General features: G+C 35.2%; 1 protein-coding gene across 2 annotated transcripts in view; it reads right to left on the bottom strand.

Moving 5' to 3' along the window:
- The window catches only part of LOC135082022 (uncharacterized), a 69156-nt gene extending 49758 nt beyond the window's left edge, over positions 1–19398 (bottom strand). For both annotated transcript variants that reach the window (XM_063976782.1, XM_063976775.1), the window contains exon 1: positions 19162–19398. The gene's annotated coding sequence lies outside the window, so the exon portion shown is untranslated. The remainder of the gene's footprint in view (positions 1–19161) is intronic.
- Between the last annotated feature and the right edge of the window lie 8005 nt (positions 19399–27403).

The raw sequence follows: 27403 nt of genomic DNA on the forward strand, positions 1-27403 counted from the left end.
ATGAAACGACAGACCCCAATGCAAGTGAGAGTGATCGAGTTTTTTTAGAAATCCATATAAATAAGCTATCCTTTAATGGATAGCATGTAGCAACACACAATACACTTCAGTAAAAAATATATTTTAGGAATGTGTATGTATCAAGGCGTGGGAAACAATAATGTCATGTATTATCTTCTAAAAAATAGGAAACACTTCGTTATATTAGAACAAATATACGATGCAACCTACCTTGGTTTTTTAAAGTAGTTGTGAGGCAAGCTGTGGAAAATTTATGAATTTTTCGGTACAAAAATATCCAACGCTGCATAGACAACTCGTTAACGGAACCGGCTACAGCCGCGCACTAGCGCCACAACCGGATGTTGTCCGCCAAATGCACAATCACACTAACACAAACTCTCACGAATTTTTCTCCCAACGCTTTCACGTCTTCCACTAATTATTATCCACTTTATCGGGCATCTTCAATTTGATTTACGTCTAGCTCTTGCACAGCTCAATTGGTACACTTTTTCTTTTCGGCGAGGTAATTTAAGTGTACGTTAGTGTACCGGCGACGCCCGCGACCTCCTTCGACCGCGCGCGTATTGCACCGAGCACCGAACCTATCGGTTAATTAGGAACCGCACGCGGCCATTACCACCACGCTATTACAGGTTACCACTAATGAGATTTTTGGACTTAATTACAAAGTTCGAAGCCCTATTATTACAAATCATTATTTTAACGAAATCTAGTGTTTTACATTTAGTTTAGAAAGTTTACAAATACCACGTAAACTTTATAGTGAGTCATTAAATGCTTGCTTCGGTTGCATTTTATCGACTCTCCGCGCTTAACACCAGACATAAACGTCTAGAATGGATATAAATCGACTAGAAATCTTGTCAAAGGTCTTCCGCATTGATTAAAGTGCAACGGTCATTAAAAACTTAATGAAAGTCAACTTAGAAACATATTTCTACTCAACATAATAAAGAACATGTCAGCGTTAGATAAGTTTATGAAATGGTCGTCAAAGGTGAGCCTGGTGCTCACCTAATAAATTAAGATCATAAATCGCAGCGTACATTGTGTGCAACAAATGAAAATATCTTTGCGCAAACTGGTATGTATTTGTTCGTAGTATTGGCCGGCTACGCCGCGGCTGCATCGCGTTACGTAGCGCACACAAATAGAAAACGTTTCTGGTGCATTATTTTGCTGAGCATTTTAATTTCAAATTAGAGATGGCAGACATGGCTGTGACCGATGCGCCGGCGCAGCGATGAAAGTGGCTGCATCTGCCGGCCGCTGCCACCAGACAGGCGCACACGTGTGACCTTCACTTTTGTTTTCAAACCGCAACCAACACCACGCTAACCGATCGTCTTTCTCGATAATTAGACTATTATTATACTAACTAACGCATAACCCTCTTGATCCTACTCACTGCTACTATTTTCTCGGTAGATTGCGAGAGCTACCTACTCAATGTAGTTGAATATTATAAAAGTAATTTGGAGTGCTATCTGTTTGTGTTTAGTACCCTCTTCATTAATCAAAGTTTCAATGGTGTTGGATGCCCATTCATTTTTCTATAAAGATGGAGAGTCTCGAGGTACTTTTAAGAATGACTGATTAAAATCTGAATAATTATTAATTATGTTAAGTGCCCACTTAGCAATTAGATTAATATAATTATAAATAGATAGAAAATTCAATATGTGAGCAGGTGTAACAGCTATTTATTACTGCTGTCACGGTACAGAAAGCAAACAAATAGGATAACGCTCGAGGTCAATTGGTCAATCAATAATGATGATGCATTGACTGACAAGCGCGACGGGTGGCGAAGAAAGTGCTCATCAGCATTGGCGAGCAGCGCTGATTGATGTCTCGACCGCAAAAAATTGGTCTAACCTGGGAGAGAAATATTAGTGGCAACACTTGGGATGGCGTGAATCATTCGGTTAGAGATGTAAATGCAAAAATGTCAAGTGGTCTGTGGTGTAAGGCGTCGTCATGACTTTCCTCCGTTGTCTCTTTCGGCGTCATCGGCCGGGGCGGCGTGATGCAAGCGACATTAACCGTAACACACCGCAGCGGTCGTCTGCGCATCTCGCCACGTAGCGCTGAATCACTATGAGCCCGACAATACCGGGGGCCTCTTGCCGCATTCGTGATATGTCATTGTAATTGTAATGTCGGTTTATTCACAAGGTTTCAGGTTTTTATACGGCCATCATTGAAGAATGCACACGAACAAAACATCACAACATACTATGGTTAATTCGTTTGGAAATCATCTGCTGTTATCAAAGTCTCCCATAACTAAACGAGGGTTTTTACATCATAGAATGGAAATATCCATAATTGTTCAGCTATTAGAAATTTTTATGGTGCTCAGACGAGCGCAGGACCGCCTTGCAACAATGGGTACAGCGGACTCATCGATGAATTGACTCACGACCCACTCAATAGAATGAAATGAGCGTAGCTCTAGGTATCGACTGGCATTGATATTAGTCCTGAAAGCTGATCTACTTTTCGATAATAGATAATAATTATATGTTAGAGATGTAGGTATCATAGACAATTTATAAATCTTTGCAGAATGTTGAGTTAAGTAGGTATTACGAGTTTATGTTTTGTAGGTACTGGCATCAAGAACAAAGCTTCAAGTGAGCTGTCAAAAGAAGCAAAGTACGGCATTACAACACTAGGCAGGCGAGGCCTGGCGTGACGGTATGTCGCGGGCCGCGTGAGCGCCACGCACGCCTCCGCGCTCATATCGCAGATTCTATCGTAACACAATATTTACTACAACACACATTTCCCCGTTCTGGAGTTGAGCATTTGCGAAACTCGATAAACTGCAATTTTCCTTAATACAGCACTTGGGCAGCGAAGTCGTCAATTATCCGCCATTATTAGTCATTCCTAATTTACAGCCGCAGTTATTGTGAGTCGTACGTAAATAATGCGATAATGTTCTTGTTTTATGGCGAAAAAGTACGAAAGCTTAGCGGCGGCGGACAAAGAGAAGCGAATAATGGCTCAGTGTGTCGAGTGATCATTTCGGCGCGATAATAGCGCAGAAGGCGTGGGTGCAGTTGGTGTTCTACCTAGGGCTGTCTCTTGTAATATACAGTTCAATATTTTCACTCTAGTTAATAAACCTCAGTTATTTCCCAGCATAATGTTGATATCAGAGATTTCTTTACATTATAGAACGTCTTCCGAGTTAACGTATGGAAAAGATTTTGTTATTCACTTTGACAGGGACTTTCCCAGGCAGCTTACTTTTTCATAAAAGTAACTATTAAAAATATTATTATAAATATCAAATTGATGTTATCACACAAAATAAAGTCTGTTTAGTATTATTTATAAGAACTTCAGCCCTAGCTGTTCTAAACCCTGCGCTAACCGGATCTAGGCGCATTATAAATCATGCGCCAAGGCAGAGTTAGACCACTCCTCCTCCCGCGGCTCAGCGTCTACTGAACTAAACTAAACCGATTTTTACTGTGGACATCCAATAACCGGTTAACTGTTCAGTAAGAATACAATTGTTTTGCTGTGTGCTAAACATTATCATGAAACTCATTTAATAAAAAAAAATTTGGGCATTTCCTGAAATTTTCAGGGACTAGAACTTTTTTCCTTACTACCCACATAAAACACCTATATTCAATAAACAATTTTACACAAAATTGTCTTAAAACCTGCTTGATATGTCGAGTTCTGATTTTAAAATACATATTATACCAGTCGACTAAGTCGCGTTCAAATACAGATATTTACAATTCCACTAAAACCATTTGTATGCAATACGTGTGCATGCAGTTTCATTCAACAGTGAATAATATATTGTCCAAACGGTTGGTAGAAACATGAATATAGATGAATTTTAGTGGTTGTTGTAGTGATAATAAAAACTAGTCTATAGCTAAAAACCAAAACTTGTTCTTTGACATAATTTTACAACTAACTAAATGAATTTTCTTGTGTGTTAAAACTATAACTTTTTATAGTGCGCAAGTCACTAGACTAGAAGTCGCAAGCAACTAGAGTTAATAGTAAAATCTTAGACACTCTAAAAAGCCCTCAGGCTTCTTTATGATCATAAAATGAAATAGAGTTAATTTAAACCGACAATTTCCTTGAAAATATAGGACTATCAATGCTCAATAGCAATATCTTTCAAAGATAGGGTAAGTTTAGAATATGATTTTTATGTGTGATAAGTTGGTAGTGTACGTACATATACATAATCTTACGCTAACATAATCAATAACTACTCAATACCTACTAATTAAAGGCATGTAAGCACATGGCATGTAATGTATAACAGTTTAATTAATTACAGCATGAAGTATACCGAACTACATATTGCCGACTGACCGAAATTACCACCGATGTATGTAGGTCAATGGTAAGAGTTTTGAAATGCTCACATGAAACGAACTAAAGATTACGTTTGCGTGATTCTATGTGTGTTTTGTGTTAACTTTTATTTTTTAATATTACAAAATGTGCGTTAACATAATACAGTGACGTCAACATAAAATTGTAGCGTAAAAGCTTCAACTGTAATATTTTATTTCACTTTTAAATTCATTGCCATCGTTACAACTATCTGGCTACTCATAGATTAGCGTCCATACCGAAACAAAGCGTGAAATCGCTATTATAAATAATTTAATAGCCACCAATGAATATCCGACCGGTTTCATCAGTTTGGCTGTAGACGACATAAAAACTGCACTCGTTAAGTTGATTCGGAATTGATTTCACTTAACCTCTCCACCTTAGTTATTATTATAATTAAAATATTTAAGACACTCATAGTCGCATGCATTAGGTATTAAAGAAAACCAAAAGTTATCTTGTTCCATTCTTCTGCTTATATCTTTGAGTTAGCTTTTATAACTTAAACTACTTAAAGATTTTGTAAATGTCTTTTCTATTAGTAAAGTAGTAGTCATATTTACTGGATTACTTAGTAAGTAATTTTATAAGTAACAACATACGGTTTCCACGTATAAATAATACTAGGGTTACTCTAGTGCAGATTAAAGTGCAAAACCTTAATGTTAATTTGTCCTCATGTAGATAGCGCTGCCGTGCAATTATTTCTCATGATAATAAATAGACACGAGGTAGTAAAGAGTAATAACGTTAAATTATCTAAAGCTCTCACACGGCTACTGGTTTTAAACTTGCACAATGTTAAATGAAAAGCAATCCTGCACGATAGTGACTATTCAATTTACGCTGCACGCCAGACTGACATCACAATCGCACGCAAACTATGGATGCCCCCATTTCACATGTGCTTGATGGCTGGATGCTGAAACCTTACCGCCTTCATTCCAACAGCAGGACTTGTTAGCCTCATTATAATGCGCTGCTCGATGAAAAGCCATTTCTATGACAGTCCACAGTCCTCATAAAACACATTTCCATTTAAGGGAGAACGTAATTGTGCCGAAACAAACAGCAACAGTCTGAACACTCCGTCACTAAATTAATGTAGTTTTTTTCCATTATACCTATTAACAAGATATGTTTTATTCAAATACCACACCACGTGTTTCAGCTACTGGTATAACTCTTAATCAATCTAATATCAATTATTTTTAGACTAATTAATCAAACGTCTTCGTTGCAGACTAGAATGATTTGAATAAAACTTTCTCACATTCTTAAAGCGTTAAAAGTGATTTAATCTGCATTTACGACCAGTAGCTATGCGCACTTAAGCCAGTCAGATCATTTATTCATCCGATGTTTTCCAAATATAGATGTTTATTTCTTCTGACCCAAGTATTAATAGTGTCATTCTCGTGAGTTCTGTAATAACGAATTCTAAAAATAACTTACCCAGCAGAAAACCATTCTTAATCTTAAGTATCTATTTTCAAAAGTATGTCAGCAATAGACTACAGACTGCCAAAAAGATTCACAGTTATTTGCTTAGTTAATATAAATTGTAAGTCAGTTTCAGAGACAAATAAATAATGATATATTAGTAGCGAGCGTCCGCGCAGCGTCGCCGCGTCGGTCGCAGCCGCGGCGCGGGCACTGCACTCGCTTCGATTTCACTTTTATTAGCAATCCACTTAATTGGATACCACTGTTGCGGTTTTATTCATTTCGCAGATTCATCTGAGAAGCATTTTTAGGTATTATGGAACGGAAACCTAATGGATGACTTCCGACGTCTCGCTGTTATACCACAGAATATTACTATTAAAATAGTGAGAGCTATTGTCAAAGCGTAGACTAATAAGTTTGAGCTGCAAATTATTTGATTACGGGCTTCTTTTGTGGTAATGAGGTAGTCACGATGCAACAAAACAAGGATCCAATTTAAATAATTTCCTAATAGTAAATTACAGTATGTGAAACGAACAAGTTGGAAACGGTTTAATAAAGAAAAGTGTTTTTTATAAAAATCTCGATAGCTCTAGGCCATGTATTTATACCTGTTTGTAACATGATTGAAATGACATTTTGGCATCGTTACACAACCTAGTCTTACAAAGGCATTCTAATTTACATAAAATATAAAGCGATTTTATCCATATAACGTGGCATGACAATGTAAAAAGTATCCATTGAATCGTTGCTGAATAAAGCTCATGTATAGAATAGGTACTCAAATTGAACTGACTAACTCAAGTGTTACTCTACATTGTTATTTAGTTAAAACTAAATTAAAAAGAAATGCAGAGCGATAGACACCTGTCTATCTGATCATTGTTCATTTTGTCTGGAGCTATCTTTCTAGACTGTTTAATTATGTCTTCTCGAACGAACCTCACTAGTGTCTAACAATACACACAAGTTGTTGTGAGTAGTGAAAGTCAGGATATACTTGAAGCCTGTCGTTATTCATTGTTCATCAACATTCAGTTTTAATATTTAAGACTTCTTGTTGTGCCTATCTCATGACAACTTTAGCGATTTATAACGCGGAACACCCGCCAGTTACAAAAATGTTTGTTTTAAGCTCTACAAGACAAGATAAATGTTCCAACTTTATCGTTAAAAGCTGAAGGTCAGTCGAACTGCTGGAAAAGTACAAGACAAATTAAAACTTAATTCATACCTAAAACTGCTCGTAATCCCACGCTCGAGAGAACGATTAAATGACATTAATAGCGTTTTTGTTCCGTGGCGAAACCGCAGCCAGCTAGTGTACAATGAATTACTCGTACAACCTGAGGAATGCTAGACGCACTACGAATATATGTTATTGCGCTAACTGCGAGCCTAAAATATTCTATATTTAAACTACGCATAATAAATAAACGGCTAGACAAGCTTCCTCAATTTTAACAAAAAACTGCAAGGACGTCTCTCAAATAAGTCCTGTATTTAAACGAGGCTTACATAACCAAATCACGTAGATATAATCGCAGTCTTGTGAGGTCAGTAATCTTATTTGAACCGACAAAAAGTTATCAAAGCACAAATTGAATTTTTCTATTTATTTATTGTCCAATCAAATACCTGCTTACTGATTCGTTCATGCACCGAAATAAATTTAGACGCCTAGTAAGTAATTCAGTACGAGTCTTGTTTAATTTCCGCGTCCAAGTGACACTGAAGGACGTTTGAAAAGCTGTTGTCTCAAATTGGAGTTAGTTGGTCGTAATAAAGTAATTATTTTTTTTATTTTTAAACTGTTTTACTTTTGATTCAGAAAAAGTCAATTGAATTCAATCAATGCTAATGATGTCTAAACCTATTATTTTCATTTAGAAGATAAAATTTTAAAGGAAAATACAATTCAATAGCCCAAATAAACACACTTTTCAAACAGAACTAAATTATTTTCATAAAAATATATAGGTTGGTACGCTCAATAAATCTTTATATATGATAAATAATTCGATATATTAAATACTAATAATACTAATAAACTTAATGCGCGCGGTTCAGGAATAACTTTAGTGAGACAAAATACACTGACTTTTACGTTTTACTACTAGAATTTCCCTCAATAAAATAACCAAACAACTAGTGACAAGCAGTTGTCGCTATTGATGTTTAACAAAAAAGTAAGACTTGCTATGCTAATTAACGATAAAAAAAACTTAGATAAACCGGAACTGTTTATGTACGTTGATCATGACTTTCACTTGCACTCCATCTTCGAATATTCCGACAACAAACCAGTTATAATGAATACTTGTTAGGATTTTAGCTTTTAGCCACAGCTCTGACCAACATAGTGTTATTAATTTGATTATCATAAAATGATAAGTTAATGGCACTTCGTATCGAATTAATTACTTTAACTGACAACTTCGTAGGTAATTAATTACGAGATAGAAACAAAATATTTTTTGCATTGCAACATTTATTTAGATGAATGCACAACATGTAGTTTCCGATGCAAGAATTAAAATTAACTAAATAGTCATAAGAATTATGGGTCAAACTAATTATTAGATTTAATTTGAGAGTCATCCATATAGTAAGAAAAAAAAACCAATGCTCTATCAGGTAAGTGTGTACTAAGCACAGCTGAAATAGGGCTAAAGTTGGGCCAGAAGCCAGAAGTTCCTGCTAGGGTAACAAAAATAAACAAAACAGGACTATTTATTAAGGGCGCAATTATTCATAGAAGCCAGCACCAGGCGAATAAAAGTCTAATTACAGAACTGGTGGCAACGCAATGTTGGAAAATCCAAACTGTGTAGTTATCAGGAAAAGACAAGGTCAAAGAATGCTTGTTTGTAGGTAAAATTACTACACAAAAATATTAAAAACACAGCCTAGGAAGTTTGTCTCACATAAATTTTCTTGTTTACAATATTTTAATAGTTATGTAAATAGATCCTGTTTAGTACTTGTACTTAAATACGTATGAAGCTTTCATAAACAATATTAATCGCGACGGTAGGTATTAGCTTTAAGTGACTGAATTGCTAATGCACTTCGTTCATTTAACATTTTCTTTTAATTTAACGAACCGCCTACGCTGCCAGATCAGGTCTGCGTAGATATCATGCATATTAATATGAAACTAGTTGCAAGATAACAGGATCAGTACCAATTAAATCTAAGAATGCACCAAAACGTGAAAACAACTTTATTGATAACATTTTTTATGAAACTGGGAATACGTTTTCATTTTCCGTTTCAGTTTCTAATAGAACATGGAATATGCAGTTATGTAGAATGTAGGTAGCTATAGTACATATTCTACACGGAAGACAAAAGCTAGTCGCGTTAAAATGCAAAACGGAATGACCTCGATCTCTCGTCTAGCCACAGCCTATTTGTTGACATACATACAAAAAACTACTAGCATGACTCAATTATTACTGATCGAGTTTTGTAATGAGTGTAACTAAGTAACAAACTCAATTAAGGTACGTAGAGAACATGGTTTTATACTGTAAGAAGCTCTTTTCATAGCTGTTAGGTCTGATAGAAATTTAACGTAAAATGACTAAGTATAAGATGTAGTCGTACTGAATACATGTTAATTTGTTGTGGAATCCGAGAGCAATAACCGACGGTAGTGCTAGCGGTATTCGGCGGTTTCTTCGGTTCTAATATTCGACAAAAACAACCGCCGCGCATATGTCTGTGTCTACATGCATACGCGGCACGAACACGTTAGCATTTATGTTTGGTTTGAGTGTATTTCCACATATTAAGCTTAATGCGAAGATTAGTCACGCCCGAGCCTTTTAAAGAAACAAGCACGCTTTGCTCAGACACAAATAAATGTAAAAAAATTGAAGTCTAGATTGTTTATGAGAACATAAAATCTTCATCATTTGTACACGATACTCTTACTGCTCATTACCTACTTACATAATGTAGATGAAAGTAATGTATCGAGTAGTATCAAATGTGGTGTTTTCTTTTTGTTAATACGTAACCAATTTGAGCTTCATTTTACTTTTTGTTTCAATCAAAAATCGTGTAATGATATTCATGAGATATTCATCAAGTATTAGAGATAAATGCAACAGCAATCAATCTATTCAATGTAGCCATCGTTTGGAACTCGCCAAATCTTACAAGAGGCCAGCTAGCAATAACGGGAACCCCACATCGCGAGGTGATCCAAGCATAATTGATAGCATTATCTTCTTATGTACACATGCAGATACGTTTGTAATCACGACTCTTTATTTTCTAGACTGGATCTATTGATATAATCAGCTGTATGTAACTTGTAAGTACGAGTAATGTCGTAACGAACAAATTGATTGATTAAATCTTTTGGACATCATGTGTTGTACTATCGCAAGTGTATCTAAAAATAATAATAATGCTAGATTGTAGATTTAATCTTCTGGCATAGATACAGTGTCCAATACACTAACTAGTCAGTTTTTTTAGAAATCGAAGCTGTTCCTTATGTGAAGTGACTTACCAATACCATTTTTACTATACTATAAAATATATATTTTTTCAATACTCAATACGTTTATTGCTTCCATAATAGTAATATAGGTGTTACAATGGTTTATGGTGCAATATCCTATTAAACTAATTATGTATTTACCAATAGTGACATACGTCAACACTAATTAATTAAAATCGGACGCCAGTCATTAGGATTAATTTATAAGTTTTCTATCTAATCGTTTGGTAAAATGTAGCACACCTTACCAATATTTATACATTTTATAAATCACTTGAAATGTTTTATGTATTTAGAAAGCTACACTTAGTTGTTAAGAAACGCAAATATCAAAATGTAAGTTGCAATAATGACTTGTGCAAGAAATGCAATTTAAAATTTCATGCGAGTTGGCCGTTTTCGTACATGTGAGGTACTTAAGGCCGGGTAGCAGAGAAAATGGCGAAAATGAGGTTTTCATTTTTCATTTTTGAGGTACTAAACAGTAAAATTAAAGGCTAAGATTTTTATTGGGCATAGTTGAGGATATTTTCTAGGGCTATTAACGGATGGAAACACGATTTGATGAAGTTGACTCGATAGAATAAATTCCCAAAGTTACCTCTATTCGTTTTCTATTTATGGTTTTATTTTTAAAATAAGCGATTTGAGATTCTAAATCTTTTACTAAACTAAAGTTCAGAAATAACTTGAGGGCTTTTAACGGATGAAATTTTTATATTGCGTCTTATTTAGTTACTATGTTAAAAAATGTGGAAAAAATCGTCCATGACGGCTTGGACAATCTCAATCAGTCGCGCGGTGGCGCTTACGGAGGACGGACGCGTGTCAGTTTTTTGGCCGTGACAGTTCGCGATTTGTCAATATTTTTGACAATGATGACTTTGATGAGTCACAGTATAATAATATCAGTGTTACTGGAGAAAGCTTAAATTCAATTCAATTTTGTCTACCTATTAAAATTTAAATCGTTCGCATCCTTTTAAACGAAGACTCTACTCATGATACATAGTACATTCCTCAAAATAAATATGAGACAAAACCAATGAGTTAAAATTACATTTTAATAGTACCTACATACAATCGTCTTACATTCTTTAGAAGAGCACACTGACACAAATAAATAATAAAAAATACTGTCTAAGGTCTGTAGCTAAAGGTCTAAGCTGTAAGATAGAAGAATCTTCTAGCCAAAAAGATGGCAGATGCAGCAGATGTCAACGGATTTAAAACTGGAGTTCATATGACTCCTTGTAGACTTGAGTCTCTAGAGCGTCCCTTCCTCCACCATGCGTAAGAATTTTCACAAAAATACTGTCTAAGGTCTGTAGCTAAAGGTCTACGCTGCAAGATGGAAGAATCTTCTAACCAAAAAGATGGCAGATGCAGCAGATGTCAACGGATTTAAAACTGGAGTTGATGTGACTCCTTCTAGACTTGAGTCTCTAGAGCGTCCCTTCCTCCACCATGCGTAAAAGTTTTCCAAAAATACTGTCTGAGGTCTGTAATAAAAGTCTAAACTGCAAGATAGAAGAATCTTTTAGCCAAAAACATGGCAGATGCAGCATATATCAACGGATTTAAGACTGGACTGGCACCACCTTGCAATGTCATCCTCTCATTGTTATCTGTAATGTAAATTTTTTTAAAAATGTATTTAAAAAATAAAATGTTCGTTTTATTATTTCAATAATCTGACCTCTCAACTCAACTACACTACACAAACACCTTTGTTCGCAACTGTACTGACGAAACCTCGATATTATACCGTTCATTTAAGATGGCAAGCTTTTTGCTGCGGTAATGCACTCCAGGTAACCGTGTGTGATGCTTATTGCTGATAGTGATTTTCGATACAGAGCCCCGTACATACGTTATACATAAATTATGGAAAGAAAACACCCAGACCAATACAAACAAATATGTATGCAATTTTAGTATGATATTTTTATTTATTAATAAACAAAAAGACTGAACAAAATTGATGCGTGTACTGATTAATGTAATTAACCACATGCAAAGCTTTGTGAATTGCAACAACTATAATTTATTATCCAAGCTCTAAATAATCGCTACTACGAGTAACTGATCATAAAATGTTTTTCCAATCGCTCAAGCTCCTGAGGATCTACCGATAGGTCGGGTGACGTAATCTTGAAATTCTTTTAGCCGGCGCGGAACTTCCGGAAGGTCGGGTCGGGCCACGCCTCTTTGAACCGTGTTTACTTTGGCAGTTATATTCTATGTTTATTCGATTCTAAAATATATTCCCAAAAATTGTGAAAGTTGTTTTAATTTGTATCACTTGGATATGATTTGTATTAGAAAGTGCTGTGAGTGTGACGCTTGAACGGAAGGAAGTCAACCTAACCTAACCAACTGCGTATTTCCAAACTGCGTAATTCTATACTGTGTAGCCGCGAGAGCTCTTTGGCGCGCTGTCTTCGGCGAAGTATTGCGCGCGCAGATTTTGACAGCGCGAAATACCTACTTTAGCAGAAATACCAAGCCTTAAGTATTTTTAAGAGCTATTAAGAACTTGGTTATTCTCTTACATTAGGGCTATTGGGTAGAATAGGATATTTCACATTTTTATTTGTAATTGTTGTTTTAATTGTTTATCTCACATGGCTGCTACATCCACATCACAAAGTATTGTAATAGAGAGTTTCTTACAAGTGCATGTACACCTTACGTCTATGTATACCATGTGTAATATGCATGCGTCTTTTTGACCTACACAAAGTACGAGTGCGAGACGAGAACAATGTGAGTATGTAGATGGTATAATGAGATCGTGTGGAACGAGCGCAGTTAGACCTAGCTCTATTGAGCGCTTGTTTTTGTTTCGGGGCAGAGGTTGTACTGTCGCAAGGACACACACTTTCTGCGCGGGAGTTGGTCGCGGTCGAGCGCCCAGCAGTCTTCCGCGTCGCCTAGCCATGCATCCGACACGACTCCATGGGGTCAAGGCTCTACGCGTTTGATCTCTTTTTATTTTCTATCACTATCCAATCAATGGCTAATCACCGTAACAATTTGATGGAAAATTTCCATTGTTTTGGGTCCAATTGTTATCTAAGCGGACATTTGGTACGGTCTTGAACTTGAAAATGTTAATTCAAGATCAAAACATGCATGAGAAATAACAAATTCAGAATCTGAAGTGATGATACGTGTGTTTTTCAAATAAGTAATTTGGACATCCTTGGACATTTGACACTAGTACACATCTAGTCCCAAACTAAGCAAATAGGCCAGTAGAATTAAACACAAAAATTGATTAAATCGGAAATAATTCCTACAAAAGATTTTTTTGCTTTAATGGCTTCATTGGTTGCCCATTAAGACTCTCCTAAGTTTTCGACTTCGACGGAGTTGTGCTTAAGTGGTGGGGGCCCCCGAAAGCGGCGTTTTCCGGTTATACCGCGTAAAGGACTTACCCTATCGAAAAGTGGTCTTCATGATGGTTAAAGGGCACTTAATCCTGCATTGAATAAGACCAAATTCATATGTTTTGGAAAAACCGTTCTCGCGCTAAAGTTCGGCAAAGTAGAAAATATACGTATAATTAATGACCCTCTCCACGTCCAATGGCTTGTTACCCACATGCTTCCAAGCCTTGTAAAGGGTCGCCTTAACCAGTGTAACCCTAACAAGGCTCACGAGTTTGATTCGCTTATCCTTGTTCGTCCCAGCCGTTCCTTAACTGCGGTTGCTGCACCTCTTCCTGACATTCTCCTGAACGACTCTGTGTTACCTAATGTGGCTGCCTCTCTTCCTTGTACCCTCCTGTACGATTGCATTGCTTAGCTATATGCCTGGTCCAAGGTTCGACGCCACAAAATCAACTTTGTACGCGTGAAAATAGTTTAAATACTATTTTCCGTACTTGCAACATTTTTCTTTACTGCTTCGCCTCTATTAGTCGTAGAGTGATTGTATATATCCTATAGCCTTCCTCAATGTATGAGCTATTCAACACAAAAATAATGATTTCAATCAAACTAGTAATTCTTAAGATTAGCGCGTTCAAACAAACAAACAAAAAACTCTTCAGCGTTTTAATATGAACTTGTTGTTGTTGATTTTTGGCGTCGAACCTTAGACCAGGCATACGGCTAGGCAACGTAGTCATGCAGGAGGATACAAGAAAGAGGGGCAGCCACAGTAGGTAACACAGAGTCGTTCAGGTGAGTGCCAGGAAGAGGTGCAGCAACCGCAGTTAAGGAACGGCTGGGACGAACAAGGATAGGCGCATCAAGCTCGTAAGCCTTGATAGGGTTACACTGGTTGAGGTGGCCCTTTTCAAGACTTGGAAGCCTGTGGGTAACAAACCATTGGACGTGGAGAGGGTCATTAATTATACGTATATTTTCTACTTTGCCGAACTTTAGCGCGAGAACGGTTTGTCCAAAACATATGAATTTGATCTTATTCAATGCAGGATTAAGTGCCCTTCAACCGTCATGAAGACCACTTTTTGATAGGGTAAGTCCTTTACGCGGTATAACCGGAAAACCGAAAAAATGCCTCTTTCGGGGGCCCCCACCACTTAAGCACAACTCCGTCGAAGTCGAAAACTTAGGAGAATCTTAATGGGCAACCAATGAAGCCATTAAAACAATAAAATCTTTTGTAGGAATTATTTCCGATTTAAAAGCTAATTCTACTGGACTAAAAGCTTGTACTAATATGGGTACTAGACAATAAATAAATAAACTACTTAACAATAGGTACATATTCTGAATTTACGTATGCCAATGTACTACTTAAAAATCATACCTCCAGGTTCAGTATTATTCAACCCAATATATGTATAGTTTTATTATTTTGAATCAAGTAATCATTAACTTAATGAATTATTGTTAGCCTTCGAGCTATCGGAACCCTAATCCAGCCATTGTTTGTCGAACAGTAATAATGCAGTGTGTCTCTTTTCTCGTAGCGCGTTGCGCGTACGCAAGGTTCTCTAATGAACCTATTAATATGTGCATGCTAAATGAATGATGAGAAACAACCATCGTAGTTATTAATGACTGCATCGAATTTTGTTATTAATCACAACCTAACCTAATGGTCGTAATAATTTGATTACATGTGTTATATTTTGTGGTAACTTTAAACGATTTTATTTTTAAATTAGTCAATGCTAAATGTTTTGTGCAGTGTCAACATATGGTCTTCAAATTCAAATTGAGTTGCTCGTCAATCGATAATGAGTTTAAAAATGTGCGCGGGTGATCCAGAGCGGGTTAGTAAGTATGCAGTCACGACTCCATTTGGCAGTCAGAAGCTAGAATAACCATTTCCAGCTGCGAAACAATTTTGCCGAGGCGTATGAAATTGGGACGCGATCAAATGAGACAAAAAGGACAAGTCGTGATGTAGTCTATGGTATAGTTAAAATTAGCTATTGCAGTGTGACGGCTGTGTGGAGCATGCGGGTTACATAACGTGAGATCACGGCTCACCCGCCGCTTCGGCCGAGCGCTAGGGATGATCGATAAATCACTGCTTTGAATAAAACATCGACTTCGTGATGGTATTACAAAAATAAGACTGATACCTAGCTCTGGACCTTGCAACAAAAAACCACATGTACTATGTACTGTACATAAAATGTACCTACTGTAATAATAACTTAAGTATAGGCAAAGTAAATAAAAAGCAAGGTTTTCAGGTCAATTAAAAACTTTAGTGAGATGTTATTTTATTAAACTGATAGCTACTACAAAAATATTGTATGCGCATCAAACGAAGATTATAATCTTCATTTGATGCGCATACAAACGAGTATAACATAAAAATGTAAAAATAATCATCTAGTTTTCTAATTTTGGAGCAACTGAACCAGTTTACAGTAATATCTACATTTATATTTTCACTAGATTTCGTGAACTTTAGCTGCTTGTCAACATCGATGTTTCACCGCTCATCTCTACTCGTAGTACATTTATCGCGAGCTTGCTACGAACAATGAATGCCGTAACGCCCCCTGCCGCACCCCCCGCCGACTACCTTAATGCCATCTTCATTGTAAACACGGTGGATCGAGCCACGAAGTTTATCCTTTGTCTAATTCAATACTACGCCCAAGGCAATGCCGGTGCAATTGGAAAAAGCATCAAAATGCCAATTTTAATACCCATGCACATTACAAATTCCGAAATCTGTTAATTTGGCACCATAAAAAATCACCTAAACAGCTTTATAGCCATGTTCCGGTCGTATGTTATGACCACTAAATATCTTTAACAGTTAACTGTAATTAATTGATTTGCGATAGGCACCGGCCACACTGTCCGAGGTACATCCGTTGCGGCGCGGCCCGTCAGTAACATTTGTTGTAAAGGTTTGTAAAGGTTTTATCACAAAATACATTTAGTTTGTAGTAGATTTTAGTTTTATTTTTTCATGATAAATTAATCCTACCTATTCACTATTTTAATATATGGTATTGAATATTACTCATATACTTAATAATGGTCCATTTTTAGGGTAGAAGAATATTTTACATAGAAAGACAAATAAAATTTGTAAAACACAATTCTAAAATTGAGTCTTATATCAATCAGCAAAAAAGACATCAACGCGTTCCTTCCCAACTTCTAAAAATATTGCGAATTAGAAACTTCAAAAAGCTTTAATAACTTAATTTAAATAGGTATTATTACCACATTAGATAAAAGTTTTGTGTCATGTAAAATATTAGTCAATAGCTATTTATTTATTGCGAGCTAAGTAATATCTTACTAATATCATTTTGTGTGGATGTCTGGATGTTTTTTACTCTTTTGATGAAATTTGATGAAACTTTACAGTATTATTGTTTATAACCCAGAATAACATATAGGCTAAAAATGTCAATCTGTGACAAACTAAATTTCACGCGGGTGAAGCCGCGGGCAAAAGATAGTGGTTAAATAAAGAGACAACGCTAGAGGACTACAACCAACTTATGTGACTCGATGATACTTATATTCACTTTCGTACAAATTGTTAACTTTTGTACTCGTTCATAATTTACATTTGTACTCGTAACAGACTTATTTCATTTAATATAGCATAAAATTTTATCATGTCTTTTAGTTAATTTTACTTATTAACGACGTCATCCCCGGTTGTTCTAAATGTTTTTTCCTTAGCTACAATGGATAGTTTTATCTTGCTGTTCCCAAACAGTTGAATTCTTTTAAATTTCTTTTGAAATTTTCAGTCGGGTTCAATCTGTAAAGCTTCAATTACTGTTGGCTGCTGGTGACAGTGTAGAAACTTTTCAACACTTTACTCATCAACTAATTTCATGTATCTCAAAGATGATGAAAAGTTGGCCGAAGCAGAGTACTAAGTAGTTTTTCACAATTTAGGTTTGTTTGAATCAAGATGTAGTTAATAAAAACGAATAGGTATTTCGTATTTAATTTACTTTACATCTTGCTACATTTAGCAGCTATTTCCCAGCATTTCCGACATTTTATTGCAGTATGTGCAGATGCAATCATCAACATTAAGAAGACATTACCTCTTCTACCGCGGCCAAAGGTTGTGTTGAGAAGCCATAATATCTTCCAGTAATATACTAATACACAAAGCAAAACGTGTTCATAAAGTAAAGGTATAAATATTATTTAGTAATATTCCATTTGTAATTTCAAATTATCATTATTAGGTACTGAAAAGTCTTCTTGGGAAAGTACGTGCGTTTAATATTCATGAACCCCCTCTAGGGTTCATTTCATAGCCCCCAAATTGGTATAACTGTATTAATTTACAATTAGTTACTGGCGTTTATAATCGAGTGCATCTTTCCTTTTATTATTTCAATTTTCCTCAATTATTAAAACTATAAAACATTTACATAATTATCTAATTACCTCGCAAGAAGTAACAAACATCGTCAAAAGCTTAATTTTCATTGAAGTTTGACTAGTTTTAGTCTCCCTTTATCTTTTTTTTTTTGTCTTTCTCTAAATGTTGAGAAAAGTATGACATTTCAATTTCCTCTCCGCATACATTCCGATTATCTTATTACAGAATTGTTCTTGGTGACGTTATGGTAGGGTAGGATACATGCTGCATGGTTTCAAATACTGCAATAGGTTTATGTTCACATTGGTTTCAGTGCCTTAGTGCCTGCAAATCCGAGTTATTATAGTGTTTTCTACCTACTCGAATTGAATCTCACGAATACCTACATATACATTACATTAATGTAGTAAAGATATACCAAAATAGCTTGTTAGCTTATTATTATGTTAGTTTTGAAAGCAACCTGTAATATAAAACCCTTTTTAACATGTACCAGCCAAAACAAACACGCTGAAGTTAGTGCATTGTCTTCACTAAAGGTCTTAGACATTTTTCGTGTTCATTGACACGAAATTATCGGAATCTTCCTCAGAAGCGCTTGGTCTGCGGCTACGAGCTTCGGCGCATTTAGTGTAAAAAGAAACACTTAAAACTTATTGGTGGAACAGTTTTAAAAGCTATTTTCCTTAACCAGCTTACAACTTACACGTGAACTCCGTTTATAATCAAATCTGAAGCCTTTATATTTATATTGTGCTTATAAAATACCTTATCGTAAGCATGCGCAATGGATATAATAAATTGTAGGTGCATATTGTTAGTGTTATAACTGTGCTTAACCTAAAGTAAGTAGTTAATTACAGTTAGAGCAATAAATGTAGGTAAAAGCCAAAACAGGAACACATAATAGATATTGTTAATCATAAAATGCTTATAAGTGTCATAATATTAAAACTCACCTTCGTGGATGTAAAAGCGATCCAATAAACCACCAGAATCTGAATAACACTCCAGTGAATAAAGCACGAGATGTAGCACTTCGTCTCTACCTTCCAGAACAAGTTTCGAGTTAGTTCATGAACACCCTCGTGGCACAGCAAGTCCTGAGAGTCCCGGTGACCAGTCAGGTCGAGTGCAGTAGCTGGGTGCCGGCGGCGCGCGGGTCGCGGTCCGATCCGGCCGCACTACACGCCTCGCAACGGTAAACTGGCGGGCCGCGACAACACCTCTCCCTCGCTTGTATGAGTGCCTTCAACCTCCCTCCAAACAAATAGTACCGTACACTGTGCCTGTGTCTTGGTAACATTTATTATACTTTTATTAGTGTTGCCTCCGCTGCGCCTGTGTGCGGCACCAGCACAGCCAAAGATGCGAGTGTGGGAGTGCTGTGGGTAAAGTACCTATGCGTGCTTTGATCTTACGATTCGGTATGCACGGCCGCGCGGCCGCACGTAGCACCGCCGCTATATTTTACTTCTGTAATATCTAGTCAATAATTTTAGTTTGGTGTTTGTGCAATAGCACACGTCGTTTCGAGCGACTACAACTAGGCCAGGAACCGGTATCGAGTACAACCGAAATTGCGTCTTCATGATTTTGCTTGTATTCAGATGTAGCCTAATTTAAATGCAAGGGTGTCTGATGATCTTAACAATGATAGTAGTGATGAGTCTTGCCGTGGACAAGGTAGACTCTTGCGAGACTTTATTAATTGGTTCCCGTTGAACCCTCGTGCGAGGGTCTTTAGTGCTGGACTGAATGGGCCTTAATGACGCGCGCGACGTCAGCTTTGAATCATCATCATCATCATAATTTCAGCCATAGGACGTCCACTGCTGAACATAGGCCTCCCCCAATGCTTTCCATGTTGATCGATTGGTAGCGGCCTGCGTCCGGCGCTTCCCCTTTATGATGTTGTAACATATGCAACTTTGAATACTTAACATTAAATAATCTCCCAATGCAATCAGAAAAATACAATATCTCTAAAGTGACCCGATTAGTATCCAAACCTAGGACTTGTTTATACAGATGCGGATAAACGTATTTTTATCAGACAGTATAAGATCACTTTGAAGCGGTTCTAACTATAGTTAGAACCGCTTCAAAGTGATCTTATATTGTCTGATAAAAATACAAAGTGATCAAAGTGATCTTCACAACTTTGTGGCCTACATGGAAATCAAACCCATAATCTCTGGGTCAAAAGTCCCAACTTTCAAACCATAGGCACTAAAATTTGCATGAAACATTATCAGATGTCGATAGAAGGACTTAATTGAAAGTTCTTAAGTCAGATTGACCCCTTCGGTCTTACGGCTATAGCATTAGTACTTAGAGTCAGGGGTGAAAACCTTCATTCCTTCAACAAGACAAAGGTGTTTCCCTGACTGCTTATGGTTACTTCGTGTCTTACTTATTTCCCATATTAGAAATATACCGAATACAAAAGATTATAATTATTGAAGCAACATGTAAGTTCCTACTCCTAGTTCTGTTTAAGGATATTCTCACAAAGCATTAACAATTTAAGTTAAGTTACTGAAGATAGTATCAACGCATTTCCACACGCACATGCAGTTCGAGAGGTTTCTATATTACATAGACAGAGGAGTACTAGAAATACCAATATTTATCAGCACTTAAGAAAAACTTTTCTTGAATATTTGGAGTGAGATTTAAAACTGAACAAGTGCTTGTAAGATTGCTAAGGCCATTGAGTCTGTGAACGTTACAGTTGTCATTTTCGTTAAAGTTAATAAAGTTAAAGCTAATAAGCCTAATAGCCTACCTGCTAATAGTAGATAGGTACATAATGTGTTTAGGAATTTATTTATTTATACTTTAATGCCAAAATAAATTTGTACATAAGGCGAACTTAATGCATTCTCAACCAGTTTACCTTTGGGTTGAGCAGAAAAGAAATTTTTTGGCGGTACTTCTAGTGCAGGAAACAAAAACAAAAACAAATATGCTACATACATACATAAAATATATAAAAATAAAATATACAATAAACAAATACATACATAAAATAGATGATTAAGTTAAACTGAAATTACAATTCATGAAGATGAAATCATATGGAGGAAGTGGTTATGGACAGATTTTTAAAAGAAAACTTACTAGATGCTTGCCTGGTCTCTTCAGGCAGAGAGAGAGAGTTCCAGAGCCTTATGGCCTGGAGACGGAAGGAGTCGGAGAGAAAACCAGTTCGGTGAAGTGGAGTGGAAAGAACGGACTTGTTGGAGGAGCGGAGCTAACGTGAGTGCGTAGAGCTGAGAAGATTAAATTGAAACTTAAGATATGAAGGAGAGTTGGGGTCATTTAGAATCGAAAAAAGGGTAGAGAGAATTCTGACTTTGCGTCGAAGTGGGAAGGAATAGGAATGGACTTCCGATACCTACTTTACCCCCGTGTTCTTTGTGCAACTTCATCGACAAAACACCGTACAAAAAATTTACTCATTTAAGTACTTCTCATACCTCTGAATAGGAGCCATTTTTAAATTTCATTTTTCGTATTTTAAAAGTTTATTGAAACATTCTTTTTTGAGTATTTCTCAAAAAAATGTACATTTTGAAAAAAAAAAAGTGTTCTTTGAAACAGTTCAAAAGTTTTATATTTATAAATCATCACACAAAAAAAACACACACACAATTTTGAAGTATGAATATTAATCTTTAAGATAACGAAGAATTATAGCTATAATCCTACTTATTACCAAATATTTAGATATTATTAAATTAAATATTAGAGGCAATCACTTACCATCAGGTGATCCGTTTGCTCGTTTGCCTCCTATCACATAAAAAAAAAAAAAAAAAAAAATTTAAAAAATAGTCCTTTTTTACCTTTCATACAAAAACCTGTTTGCCACCCTAGCTTTTTCATGTATTTTTGTTTCATAAAATGCGATACGTAACTAAATTATTGTAAATTTCTTTGTATTATCGTTCTACAGTAATCGCAGTTTCTGTATCAAATTGATTTTCTATGGGGTGTCATAATGAATTGGCAATTTAAAGCAAAAAAACAAAATGAGTCGCTCTCATTTACTATTTCGTTATTTACTCTTTAGTTACGATTTATTTCTACTTTCCCATGGTTTCTGAACAATTCCGTATTTATTTTACACGGACAACAATAGCTGCACTCTGAATGGCTGTTGGCCTGACGTCTCCGCCATTACATCTATCGCGAAAATTAGTAAAAACGTGTGTGTTTTGTGGGATTACTTTTTCGTAACAGGCAGTAAAATCAGCGATTTTATATAGAACGGTAAGTCTTCATTTAACCATTTTTTGTAATACGTGTGGTACGAACATTTAGTAAGCTTTTATATTTGCTGTAACAAATTTTATCAAAAAAATACTTGTTTCTGATCTCATTTTGTTACGTTACGAAAAAGTACAACATAATGCTGAGTGTATACTGTTATTACCTGACTAAGCATAGTAATATTCACTACTTAATTTATTTCAAAAAATATAGAGCGTTAATAACAAAAGGATTGGATACTATCTGCTTTACAGAAGTGCCACCAGCAAAAAATTATCAAATTATTTAGATTACGTTTTTATGTGATTACTTCTTTTGTTTTTTTAGGAATGCCGCCAAAAACCAATCCCGAAAGGCAAAAAGCTTACAGAGAACGACTCAAAATGGATAAACATGATGGAAAAAAATAATTTTATTAAAATAGTATGAATGATTACTCCCTTATTTTATTTCTAACCCCTTAATATTACCCCGTATTTGGGTGCATACTTACAAATATTTCGAATTGAATAAATGAAGAGCATTCACAATATTTCGCCAATGTATAACAAGCCTTATGGCCTTACTATTTCGTTACTACCGTTTCGTTACGTACATTTTTTTTGAGAAATACTCTTTTATCATTTTATTTTCCCTTCATGATACAAACCATATTTTATTACATCTGAAAATACTGTAACTGTCCATCTGCTTAATAGATCCTACTCCTCTGGGGAAATTTAAAAAGTTCAAGGCTTCACACGAGCAAAGCAGCAGACCGTGGCTTGATATAATATTTAGTTAAATTAATATAAAATGTTTTAGGAACTCTTGAAAACAAATACTAATATGAATTTTATTTGGCTCATTTCTTTGCAACGTCGCCAGTTTCCATTGGCGCAAACTCTATCGGCGCACCAAAGGACCGCCAATCTCGCTCCGTTCGTGAAAACACAGACTCCATAGAGAAAAGTAATACAGACTCTGTGTCTTCTGTGTCACAGATAGGGTTTCTGCTCGAGCTTTCTCGAACTCGAGAAAACTCGAGAAATTTGGCTTCATTCGAGACGAGAAAAAAATTACCGGAGCTCGAGAATTCTCGAGTTTCGATTTTAAAGCTTTAATATTCTTGAAAACCTATTTTCTTAGACAAAAGTAAGTTTTTAATTATTTAATAGGTCAACGTTGCTTTTAGACCAGCCCACAGTGTTTTATTTTGGCTTAGAAGCGGACATCCCTGTTTTATTAATTCAATCGTTAGATATTACTATTATGTATAAAATTGATGAAGGAACTAGTAGTTGTATTTGTTTAGTTTCGAAGAAATATTCGATTTTGTGATTTTATAAAAAAAAACAGTTTTAGAAGCATATTTCCTAAAAAAATTACATTAAGTCAGAATTTTGTAAATAAATTTACCTATCACTATAACGTCTACCTTTATGGAGAAATAAATGGTTATTGCTGCAGTAATTTAGGAATTATTTAATAATTTATGATTTTCAGAAAACATTTTTTTCTCCGTTACACTAGAAAATTGGCAGCTATATTTACTTTATATTGATGCATGATATAATTATCTATAATACCTGAAAATATTACTTGCCTATCCCGTGGAAGTTCGAAGATATTTTAATTTCTATGAGTTTAGAAAATTTATATGTAAATAGGGTTGTCATCTGAATATTTTTTAGTTTTTTAAATGCCGTCCGTAACAATACGGTTTTAATGCCTTTGTTAGATAACTATTGAAATTCATTGCTTTTACCATTATTAATTTGTCTGGTCGAGTTTGATAATTATAGAGTTGGCCCTCTGGCGGCTTATTGGAAATCCTATCGTTTTCGAAACATCGATATATATGTTGCAGTCAAAACTCATAATCGATCAAAACCACTTTTGACTGCAAATTTCAGTTAATAGTGGTTTCGATCGATGGCCTTAGCAGGCCTGTTCATCTCCGCGAGTTTACATCGAAAACAAAACACGCACGATTGCCCCCTACAAGAGTACTATTCGACAAGGCCTCACATACGAGCGAACATTGACTCACGCACGCGTATTCTTGTGTATGATGGAAAAAAATAAAAAAAATGGTGTACTAAATACTGTGCAGTATTTAACTGCCTAAATAATAATAAAAACACAGAATGTACTTTTTTAAGTTGCCTGAAGACACTGAGAGGTAAATAAGTAGTTAATATTATTCATGATAATTCATGCTAAATCATGTTTTTCCTCCGCCATTTTCTGCAGATTGGCACCTCACGTCACATCATTTTACCGAAGTCAGCCCTATAGCTTCGGCGCAGTACCGATCACTGACGTTTGTCAACAAAACTTCTGACAAACTTGCTTGACTCTTGAGACAAGCTAAATTACACCATATTGTTAATGACATTGAGCATACATTTTTTTAAATACCTTCGCGAAGTAAAACTTCTGTACGTAGTATTTATTATTATTCTGTGGCCTTAGTCAATATTACTTTTGACAAATTTTTCTAGTCGTATCATCGAACTTCCACGGGATAGGCAAGTAATATTTTCAGGTATTATAGATAATTATATCATGCATCAATATTAAGTAAATATAGCTGCCAATTTTCTAGTGTAACGGAGAAAAAAATGTTTTCTGAAAATCATAAATTACTAAATAATTCCTAAATTACTGCAGCAATAACCATTTATTTCTGCATAAAGGTAGACGTTATAGTGATAGGTAAATTTATTTACAAAATTCTGCCTTTATGTAATTTTTTTAGAAAATATGCTTCTAAGACTGTTTTTTTTATAAAATCACAATATCGAATATTTCTTCGAAACTAAGCAAATACAACTACTAGTTCCTTCATCAATTTTATACATAATAGTAATATCTAACGATTGAATTAATAAAACAAGGATGTCCGCTTCTAAGGGAAAATAAAAGACTGTGCAGCCTAGTCTTTCCTTTTTTAACTGATTTGATTTGCAAGTAATGATCTTAATCGAAACTAAGTAATAATGTTCACCAACGAGTATGATTTATTAATATGTATGTTTAACTCTGACTGATTTAAAGATTGAAAAATTTGTTAACTAGACAGTTACCTTACCTAACAGACGTTAGGTTAGGTACTCGCGCCTCCTCGTAAAGTTTATTCAAGTCGTTATCTGTAAGAAATTTAAAAATTTATTAAAAAGTTTTTTTTGTTCATAAAAAAAAATATTTATCGTAATTTTGCTATTTGGACTTGTGTTCTTTAGAAAACAAAAGTGATTCAATTGTAGGTCCAAATTTTTATTGCTATTTATCCTTAAACAACACGCGACTTTATGACTTTTGTTATGATTATTATTAGTAAATATTAATTATGAAAGAAGATTTAATTTTTTGTTTCTTTCCTTACCAAAATAAGTGGTACTAAATTCTAATATTGATTGTTGTGCATAAAAGTAGGTATATTAGATTAAAAAAACCTGTGTTTTTATTAAATTTCAACCGATTTCAGCAGTTTTCATTAAAAGACTCGAGACCCGAGAAAACTCGAGACTTTGGCCTCGAGAATTCTCGAAACTCGAGAAAAAAAATAAGTCGAGAAATCAGAAACCCTAGTCACAGAGGACCCGTGTCGCGGGTCTAATCAATATTATGGGTCTAGTGAAAAATCCAACCTTTGTCATTAAAAATCAGAAACCAACTGCAATGGGCCATTATTAATTGCTAAGTTAATCTTCCTCTTGATCTTTCCTACTGTGGAAGAGAGAAATAAAAAATCCTTAATTTATACTCGGTTCCCTAGGATAAGATAAAACTTGCTAAAAGCTATGAAAAGCGCAATCTAAGTATTTCAGATTCATTTGTAAGAACAAAAATATTTATTGCACCTGCATAAAATCTACAAAATCGATATAATCATTCGTAAACTTTTATAGTTTAGCGATTCTAGCGCCGTTGTGACAGCTGTCAGTCTTATAAAAAGTAATGTAAAGATGGCAGCACAATCGCACCTAAAAGGTTTTAAAATGACGTAGTCTCGTTTGTATAGCCTGACCAGGAACATAAAAACCCTAGCCATGTTGCGGAAAACTAATGGTACTAATTTCTTTTAATGGCAACAGTAACTGAAAACTTCATTATAATGTCACCTTGCATGTCAGTTTATTGCTGTCATAGTGTAAACAAACTTTATTTTAAATGTGCGCAATTGATTTTGTGAATAAATTGCTAAAATCTTTTTATAGTCGTGAAAGAAAAGTGGTTCACAATGTGTTAAAGTATTTGTCGAAGAAAAATACTAAGGGTTCGGACAATATTTTCATTGAATAATGTTTCCGACAAAGGTTGTCAAATTGACTGACATGTTTATCGTATAGTACAGTCAACTATGAAAATTAGCTGTGGTTTGTTTCAACTACCTATTTTAAAGTTTTTTGACACTTAAGTGTTGAATTTTATGGAATTGGGAAAGAAGTACCGAGTTTGAAGCGTTCTTAGCAGACATTGCAGTTGAATATTCAAGTTCTGAATTTTATTATTGATGAATAATAAAATAAATCCTACTAGCTCGATTGATGGTTTCATTTAATTTATTTAAACCAGGTTACCTATATAATCTTTATTCGTTAATTTATGAAAATATCAAATTAGCCCGTAATTCATACATAAAGTTAGGCTATTAATTTAACACAGGTACGACTGTACTCAGTGTTGCACTATCAAATGCAATTGACGCGCCTCTATGCCAGGGTTTTTATGTTCCTGGTCAGGCTATACATTGTATTTTTAGGTATAAAGTTATTGTCATAGATATTCAAAGACTCAGTATAACATTTTTGTCACTGATATTCTACATAACAAATAAATTCTTGATTACTAATAAATATCTTTGTTCCTAATATTTCAATTGAATGCAATTGAAACTTATTTGATATTGGTCGAAAAACAATCACGTCACAT

Source organism: Ostrinia nubilalis, chromosome 2 (assembly GCF_963855985.1).
Source record: "Ostrinia nubilalis chromosome 2, ilOstNubi1.1, whole genome shotgun sequence".
NCBI classification, from domain to species: domain Eukaryota; kingdom Metazoa; phylum Arthropoda; class Insecta; order Lepidoptera; family Crambidae; genus Ostrinia; species Ostrinia nubilalis.